Source organism: Nanorana parkeri, unplaced genomic scaffold, assembly GCF_000935625.1.
Source record: "Nanorana parkeri isolate BGI_ZX_2015 unplaced genomic scaffold, ASM93562v1 scaffold369, whole genome shotgun sequence".
In the NCBI taxonomy this organism is placed as follows: Eukaryota; Metazoa; Chordata; class Amphibia; order Anura; family Dicroglossidae; genus Nanorana; species Nanorana parkeri.
This window is the reverse complement of record NW_017306637.1, coordinates 1,023,652-1,033,011: the sequence shown is the minus strand read 5'-3', so window position 1 is coordinate 1,033,011 and position 9,360 is coordinate 1,023,652. Positions and strand designations below refer to the sequence as shown.

Below are 9,360 nucleotides of genomic sequence, written 5' to 3'. Positions count from 1 at the left end.
TATCAGCCGATACTGACCTGAGGGTTTTAATACCAAAAAAAATGTGAGCGTAAAACCCCTTCCCTTCCTCTGGAGCTGGAAATTACTCTCTGGTCCACCAGATCCCCCAGCAAGAGCGACAATGCCCTTGCCTTTTCTTCCTGACGTGGGAGGTGCGTGATTAAGAACCTTGTGGGAGGAATACCGCTGAATTCTAGCTTGTAACCCTCCCTGATCAGGCCTAGTATGAACTGGTTGGAGGTAATCCTTGACCACTGAGTGAAGAACGCCTCCAATCATCCTCCCACTGGAAGTAGATAGTCATTGGGGCTTTGGCTGAGGCTGGGAGGGTGTGTTAAACAGAATCCCCCCTCTGCCTTTACCTTTCTGACCCGTCCAATGCTTCTTGGGCTTGTCCCCTTTATTTTCCTGAGGCCTACCCTTCTGGTTCCGGAAAAATTTCCAAAAAGGCACTTTCTTCCTTTCTGGAAAAGCCTTTTTCTTGTTTGTCTACCAATATATGCATCAAACTGTGCAAGAGATGTAGAACAGAGAAAAGCCTCCCCACACCTGTGAGGCAGACTAGGCCGATACAATGAATGGATCGGCTCAGCCTGTGAGCAGTTGTAGACTGGAAGAAAATAATCCTCACCACTGAAAAAGATAGATGCTGGCTCTTATACAGAGAGGCAAACTTAACCATATAGGAGAGAGTTAAGTATAATAAAAGCTTTAGAGGCTGTTCATATCTGCCAAGGAAGTAAAGCCTTGAAGATAAAGTAACCTCATCCAGCATCTACCCTTCTGTGGGATTTGCGTCATTAGGCTTCCATGCTCTAACAGGCAAGTAAAAGGAAGTTCACTTAATTAGGGCTGCAGGAACATTCCCCAGCCCCCGCTCAGGTGAGAGCCATGATAGCCCTTCAGCTTATGAGCTCACACCCAGCACAGCCAGGTGGTAAATCAGAGTTGCCAACACCAACAAAAAACTTTTTAGCCCTGAGGCACAATACGTCTGCAGCACTATCAAGTTTTGATCATCATGCTCAGTCTCTCCTTGTGAACCATCTGGAAACAACCAGAGCATGCACCTAAAATTGGTGTGAAATAAGCCTCTAGTGCTTATGGACACACCAATGTTTATTTGCAAAAGGAGTCTGGAAAACATTTAACGGCCTAGGTTTGCCTTGCTTACACAGATAGGCTGTTGCCAAAGGCCTTATAGAGAAAATAACAAACGGTTACGCTGCTCCTGTTAGGCCGGAGGAAACACAAAAAACTGAGGTAGTGGGGCTGTATCGCCCCTTTTATTTTAATTGTGGATGATGTGTTTCCTGTTTGGGTGGGTGGATTCTCTCTCTCAGATGCTGCCCTGGAAGATGACTTGGGAAAATTACCTATTGCTTGTGTCACAAATTCAGCCATTGTGCTCACGCCCCTGTTATCTCAAGGAGTCCTTCCACTTCTCATTTTGCAACTCACTAGTTTAACAACATACAGTTGGGTAGAACTTTCTTCAAATTTCACTCCACAGGAGGAAATTAAGAGCTGAGTGCATTTCTTGCAGATCAACAGATATTTCTCTGTACGTGCAGGGTATTTAACCCCTTAGTGAGGGGAGGCGTACACTGTACGTCCACGCCAATAAGTGTCCAAATGACTGCGCACGTACACTGTACGTGAGCAGCTATTTAGGGTTTTCAAAAGCCTGTAACCACTGAGATCGTTCATTATTGGATGCCTCAGGATTGAGGCATCCATTAATGAAATAATTAAGCTTTTAACAGACATGCAATCACTTGTAGCGATGTGGTGTCTGACAGTATTTAACCCCATCATGATGGCGATGTTCAAAGTATGTTGCTGTCACTAAATGTGACACTTTGTGACAATGATATTGTATGCCACCTGTGTAACCAGGTGACCACTATTAGCTTCTAGGTAACAATATTGAAATGTTAGCTTTCAGTTTTAGGCTGAAGAGTACAGAAACACATCACGATATCCACGCTGTATTAAGCACCAGCCGAGCCCTCCCCTTCCTCCTGCGCCGAAAACTAGGCTAGGAACGCACAAGCCCGGTGCCCGGAAATGACGTCACCCGCGCCGGAAGTGACGTACGCGGCCACCCGGTCTGCCGTGGAACACGTCCCGAGGCCCTGAGAACCGGACAGACCCCTCTGAACGGCGGTCCACCGATTCCCCTGACCAGCCAAGGGGGTTTCGTCCTCCCGGTCCCGGCCCGCACTGGGCACTGAAGGGGGAAAGGAAGCCAGCCTCATCTCCTGCAGCGCTAGGAGAATCCCTGGGGCTCACATAAGGTAGGCAAACCTACACCCTCTGCCCTACACAGGCAGGCCATAAACAAAAGACTTCCCGGGCAGCATCACCACATGGAAGCCCCTCTCAGCGTTCTGTGACGCGCTCCCCAGCTTGACTGAGGAAACACAAAAGACTGAGGGAGTGGAGGAGAGGAGGGTATTTTAAACAAATTAAGTGACGTGTTTCCTGTGTGTGGGGGAGGAGATTCCATCTCGTGATGCTGTCCTGGAAGACGTTATGGGAAATACGGTACTTATTTCCTGTGCGCCATCTACTGGCCATAATGCAGTATTACATTACATTTGGTCTGAAAACAAAATCTAAGTTTAGAAAGTTGTTTTTTACCCCTATTCACATAGAAGGAACGTTCACAGGTCGAATGGCTCTGCAAATTATTGACAAACAGGCCCTTCAAGCTTTAGACATATATTAAATATGAGTATAATGAGTAAGATGGGGGAGCTGACCAAGAAATCAGTTTAACTTGTGTCCCAGTTTAATTCAAGGCTCCCCAAACTACCAGAGCACTTCCTGGTAACATGCTTGGAACGGTTTGATCCGTTCAAGGACCTCATGTGTAACTCATGCATTTAAAGCAGAGCTCTAGGATTTTGTTTTATTCTTCTGGGTAAAAGTAGTGAATGGTAATGAGGTGCCCTTTCTTGACTACTTCCAATTTCATTGATGCCAGACAATATACAGTAGCTTTTGCTATACTTCTGACGCTGTGACAGGAGAGCTGGGCCTCTCATACACACAGCCCCTACTATCCGCCCCTCTCTCTCCTTGTGTGTTATTTATCAAAACTGGAGCAGACAAAATCTGGAGCAGTTGTGCATGGCAACCAATCAGTTTCTCCCTTTCATTTTCAAATCTTAACTGAGCAAACTGAAGAGAGAAGCTGACTGGTTGCCATGCCCAGCTGCTCCAGATTCTGTTTTCTCCAGTTTTGATAAATTCCCCTTCTTGTATTTTGTGAATAATTTTCTGAATGCATTGAGGGGAATTTTATCAAAACTGGAGCAGACAGACTCTGGAGCAGTTGCCCATGGCAACCAATCAGCTTCTTTCATTTTGAAAGCTCACCTGAACAAATTGGAGAGAAGCAGATTGGTTACTATAGGCAACTGTTTTAGATTCTGTCTGCTCCAGTTTTGATAAATTCCCCCAAGGTGTTCTGTGCAGTGCTTTTTCACATCAGCAGCCACATTCAACGGCACAGCTGGTGGTGTCTGTGTGCGTGCCTGGCACAGTGCCAACGCACTTGATCAAGCTGCATCATGCTGTTCCTTTTTTTTGTTACAACTTTATTGAAATGTCACAAGTGACATTTCCTTATGTTCTATGTGGGTCCCTGGCCAACTGCAAAAAAGTACATGTTACAAATTTGACAAGATGCGTTCCACATGTTGCCAGCAGTATAGTGAAAGCTATGTTTCCCAGAATCAAGAAGGTCCCATTCACACCTCACGTTTGCGCAGAAAAGTGTATGTAGCAAAATTTGTGACGTGTTCGTGCAGGTTTAAACACAGAGGAAAACTGCAGGCCTTCCTGGCCACGTTTGGGATGCCATTAATAACAATGGCGCCATAAGGGTATTTCTATAAATTTGCGCATTTTGCTAAAGCATGTCGATATGCACATTTTTTTGTTTGATGCACGCTAAGGAAACACTCAGGTGTGAACGGAGCCTAAAATTGTAAATAGTCAACAAGGGGCAGCGTTTCATAAGGTGGCATACACTTCATTATAGATAACTGTTTGTTATCCTGCAGTCATTAAAAAAACAAAAATTTTTTGTCGTGGAGTTGTGCTTTAAATTCAGGACGAACTGCTCTTTAACACCTTCAAACGTTCAAAGGAAAACGTTTGTGCAGCCGCATTCGCTCTCATAAAGGTGTCCCGGCACAGAACATTTTGAAAAATGCGGCTCCTCACTGCCCCATTCCCTCTCACGCCTCTCCGGCCTTGTACGGTACGAATGACTCATTCTTCTTTCCCGCCATGTGCGCGTCTTCCTTATTTTGGCATCCAACGCACGTCACGTGCTCCTCGGCCTTTTTTCTACTAGAACCCGTCCGACCAATCAGCGTGGGAATGTGTGCCGAGGCTCGGAACGCAGCGAGGCGTGGCTATCATTCATCGTAGTGCCAGCAGCAGTGGCGGCGGGCGGTTCGGGTGAGTGTGTTCAGCGGGTCATGACAGGGCAGAGCGCTGCCGGCGGAAGGTGGACGGTCCGGCGGTGTGCAGAGACCCCGTACACCTCATGTGAGTACACGGGAAGCGGCGTTGTCTGTGAATGGCCGGTAACCGTTCTATGAATGGGGAAGCGTATCGTTCTAGCTCTTCCTGGCGTTCTTGTAATTCATGGTGGGGGTCACTGAGCCAGCTCTCTTGTGTGTTCTAGCTTCCTGTCCTCCGTACAGGACATGACTTTACCCACTTCCTCCCTCACTGTGCTCTCTCTCTGCAGTCTTCTGTCAGGAGGAAATGCTGTATTTGTATCTGAAACCTGTTATTGTTGTAACCAATGTAGCCAGTATTATATGTAACCAGCAGAAACATGCGGGGGAATTAAAGCAGAACTAAAGCCAGAACCTTTTTTTGTTTGTTTTATTTTTAGATGGTGTAAGAGAGGGTTATTATAACCCCTGTCACCTGTGTCCCATTGTGGAGATTTCCCTTCACTTCCTGTCTGATAGCCACAACAGGAAGTGAGAGGGAATCCCTCCAAAGTGAGGGAAATTCCTGGTGTTCCCATTGGCAGATTTCCCATCTCTTCCTGTTCTGGTGACACCTAAAATGTGTGGTTTTCTTTCAGTGATAACGGTCACCAGGACAAAGAGGGGGACAGACAGCAATAAATACCTGACAGGTCCTCTAATATCTCTTACATTCCCCCCCCCCCAAAAATGTTTTGGCTTCAGTTGCACTTGATCCACTTGCCATCTGCCCATTGTGAATACACGGGTGGATGGCAACCTCTTCCCAGCGGGTGGGCGGATAAGTACATCATCATTTTTTTGTTTTTATTCCTCCCCCACTGTTCTTGCACGTATGTAAACAGCCGGTACCTCTACAGCCACCTGATCGCTTGTATGACAACAAACAGGGCGGTGCCATTCACTTCAATGGACCGTTACGCCCCCCTCCGGTCCCACAACATACTGAGCTGGCCGCAATGCGATGCAGTGCGTTCTGGCCAGAATCGGGCTGGGACGCACTGTGTTTATTGTGACTGAGGCCTAAAGGTGGAAGCGATCGGTGTGGGAGGTGTGTTGCATTGCCAATTTGAATGGCACCCCAAACACATCTCCTACACACAGTTCTATCACCCGCACCAGAACGCAAGGTACTGCAATGCCGTGCGTTACATTGCAGTGTGACTTGGGTCATGACTTAATGACCATGGGCAAATGTGGGTCCTGAGGCTACACCGTTGAGAACCACTGCATTAGGGTTCTTAGAGGCCCCCTGATGTCTCCATAAAGAGGACCTGTCGTATATTGGCTATCACGTAGGGGGCTTTTTTTATCTAGTTGAGACTAAGTTTTCTACGACACTTTTTATTGACATATGGACAGAAAACTCTGGACGCAGCTGCCTTTTATATATAAACACACATATGGGTACAAGTTCCTGAATGTGGATGCAAGGTCCTGGCAGCCTTCCTATGAAGCACAGCATTTATTCGCAGCACCAGCCGAAAATCTCCTCCATGCAGCTGCCCACGAGACCGACCGGGACCCCTAGTAAGAGCCCATAGAATCTGCACAGCCTCCTGAGACCCCGGACAGCCCTCCTGAAATCCTCCACTGGAGACATCAGGCTGCCACCCCAGAGCAGCACAGAACTATGCAGCAAAAATTGGTAAAAATGGTAATTGGTGCATCCCAGATAGAGGAACGCAGCAGCTGGAACTCCCGGGCGCAGCATAGACAGCTGTATTTTATGTTGTTGCCCGTACACCTGTATTTGTGCCCGTGTGCATAAGCTCTTAAAATCCTTCTCATATCCTGATTTGATGCTGCACTCCAAGATAAGCAAATGTCTGAATACAAGAGACATGTATATTCTTGAATCTTGGTGAGATTTGTGCGTCTCTTCCTGATCTGTGCAGTAATCCAATGTGGAACTTTAGCTCTGTGCAGGAACTTCTGTAATAAAGACTGGTCACTGCTGCTCTCTTCCCCCTGTGCAGGGTGACTGGTCTTGTAGCCGCCCCTCCTATAGTTTTTTGCAGGCAGCCTGGGTGTGGCCTGCTGGGTCCCTCCCAAAACTCTGCTCTCTGCAGAGGCTGTATGCAGAACAGTGATGGTGTCATCACTGCTTTTACAAGGTAATATCTGTATCTGCAAGGACATTTGTTGCATGCAAACTGGATTTGTGTCCTTTGTGGCTTTTGAGTAGTATGTTTATATGAGAATTTGTGTGCCCGGAGTTCAGATATAAAGTGTATATGCAGCAAAATCTTTGGATCGGACTGTTTTTGGATTGTGGAATGATTAGAGTTTCAGATTTTACTTCAACCCTTGCAGTAGGGCTAACCCCGCACTGCAAGGGTTAACTGGTCGTTTGTGTCTAGGTTAAAATAAAAACAAAGATATACTCGCCTAAAGCTCCTTCTTCTTAGAACGGTCCTTCCAACTTCTCTCCCCCTCTTCTGCAGCGGTCTCAGATCCCGTAAATCATCACATTCTATACACAGCGTACAGATGTGAGGATGCTGAGGAAGATTCCAATGCTGCAGGGAGGAGGAGACAGGCTGGAGGGATCGCTGTGACATCTGGCCCGGCTCATAGTTTCGGGTGAGTATAAATGTATTTTAGCACCTGGACACAAATGGAGCAATTAACCCTTGCAGTACAGGTATAGTCCCACTGCAAGGGTCCTTTTTTTTTTTTTAAATGTTGATGTTCTTTAACCTCCTTGGCGGTATTCCAGAGTGTGGCTCGGGGTTAATTTTCAGTACCATAAGCGCCAACACCGAGCCACAGTAGGAGGGTGGCGGAACCGGTGGAAATGTTAAGAGACCAAAAAAAATAAAATACCGTAATCAGACCACCAGGGAGGTTAAGGTTGGTGGAGGAAGGCCTAGACTCTTTAATGACCTTTTTTTTTTTGCTGTCTTCCTCTTTTGGAGATTTTTCCTCACTTCCTGCCTTGTGAAACTGTTGCTACCATAGCAGAGCCCATGATGGCAGTAAAACGTAGACGGGGGGGTTTACCTCCTTCCCCACTGTATCCAAAACTAAAATCAAGTTTGTGGCTGACTAAAACCTTCATCCTTTCTTGTTTCTACTAAGTGTAATAAGCAATTTTCAGTAACATCTACCAAAGCAAAACTGGGATTTAACCCTTCTTGCTGTTTTTGGGAAACAGTGCTCTCTATGCAGAAGTCCAACATGGCCCCTGCTATGTCAGACCTATCGGCAACGCTCATGCTCTCTGTTGATTGGAGAACTGTGACACTTAGGGGCTGTGTTGAACCTCTGCGGAGAGACCACTGCTTCCCCACATAGAGTAAGGACTTGTTCACACCGTCTGCAGAGGTCTGCCCTTTTCTGCACATGTGAAACACAGGTCTCTACAGGGGCACACATATAACAATTGTTTTCTTTGTGCCCCTTTCACACCAAAATGCTGGTGTGATGTTCACATCGGGGGGGGCGCTCCGATCGGCACCACATACGAGCGATCCGTCGCCTCTATAGCCGGCGGATTGCCTGTATGTAAACAGGCATCGCTGCCTGTTTTTAAAATTTTGGTCATTTCCCGCTCCCGCGAGCCTGACAGGCCACACACACACACACAAACACACACACACCTACCTACCTCCTGGCCAGCCGTTCTCAGCACAACTGCCGGCCGGGAGGCGGTTAAAGCCCATTTTGACCATTTGTAAGTGATTAGCATTTATTGTGGTAATGCAGAGGTGTAGTTAAGATGTGTATGTCTGTACATTTTCACATTGCTGGCTTTTTTTACTTTTTTTTTTTTTATCAACTTTTTAGTGGACTTGAGTCCTACAAATGGAAAATTCCCTCCACAGAACACTGAGTCTGACACTGGAGTCATATTGTATTGTAAAGCAGCCGAGCCCCTCCCTGTCAGTCATTGTAGCGAGATCACTGCACACCAGTTCTGCCTCTCCAGGTCACTGCACTGTCCGGGGGAGTTTGCCATTATAAATATGAATGAATGCAGGGAAGCTCAGAGTTTCCACACAGAAGCTGGTGCACAAGGGAAGCATAGCATTGTGGAAAATGTAATTTTGACATGTCCTACATTGTAGTTCTCACTGTGCACAGCAGCCTGTAACTTACACCGACTGCTGGCACAGCCCAGAGTGTTCATATACAGCAACTGTATATGCCTGCTTTATGTACACTCTGTGTACATTGCTGACGTGTTTTTAAAAAGGTATTATTTTTTTTTAAAGTTGTTAATGGGCTTTAAAGCGGAACTCTACCCTCCTATCCTTTTACAGCCAAGGAAGGTGCCATCTTAGCTTCTACTTGGATAGCAGTTGCCATGGTGCTGCACATGTGATTAGCTATGACACCAGACATTTCAGGCCTCCAAAAGTTAATTTGAGAGCTGAAATAAGCACACTGCACACCTTGACAGTTGGCACTGCCTAAAAGTACCTGTTTTGGGAGACATTAAATTGGTGGGTAAAGTTCCTTTTGAAGATATCGAAAAGGATGGCTATTTTGACTATTAAAACATTATCGGGGTTATTCACAAAAGGGTGGAGAGTTTGGAGAGGAAAAGTGAGCTGAATTGGAGAGTTTTTCCAGTTCAGCTATGTTGTCCTAGATTGGTCACTTCTCCTGCTTTCTCCAAACTCCTCCCCCTTTTCTGAATAACCCTGTTTTTGTGTAAGAACACGGGAGGGAGGACCTCGTCATTTGCTTTTAGCAGCAGCTTATTTCAGACCGTTTATTGTGTCGGCTTAGCTGTGTGGTGAAAGGAACCCTAGACCAGCAGTCGCCAACCTTTTGGACCTCATGGACCACTAAATTCATCATTTTAAATCCTGCGGACCACTAATAC

At 46.4% G+C, this 9,360-nt stretch overlaps 1 protein-coding gene across 3 annotated transcripts in view; it reads left to right on the top strand.

Annotated features, from left to right (window-relative positions):
* Positions 1-9,360, top strand: part of CLK3 (CDC like kinase 3) — a 41,800-nt gene that overhangs the window by 8,208 nt on the left and 24,232 nt on the right. The window contains exons 1-2 of one of the 3 annotated variants that reach the window (XM_018558941.1): positions 1,469-1,478; positions 3,822-3,827. The exons of 1 other annotated variant lie outside the window; for it this stretch is intronic. The gene's annotated coding sequence lies outside the window, so the exon portion shown is untranslated. Of the gene's footprint in view, positions 1-1,468; positions 1,479-3,821; positions 3,828-6,934; positions 6,939-9,360 lie in introns of those variants that run through there. One more of the 3 variants, XM_018558939.1, reaches the window with a different exon arrangement.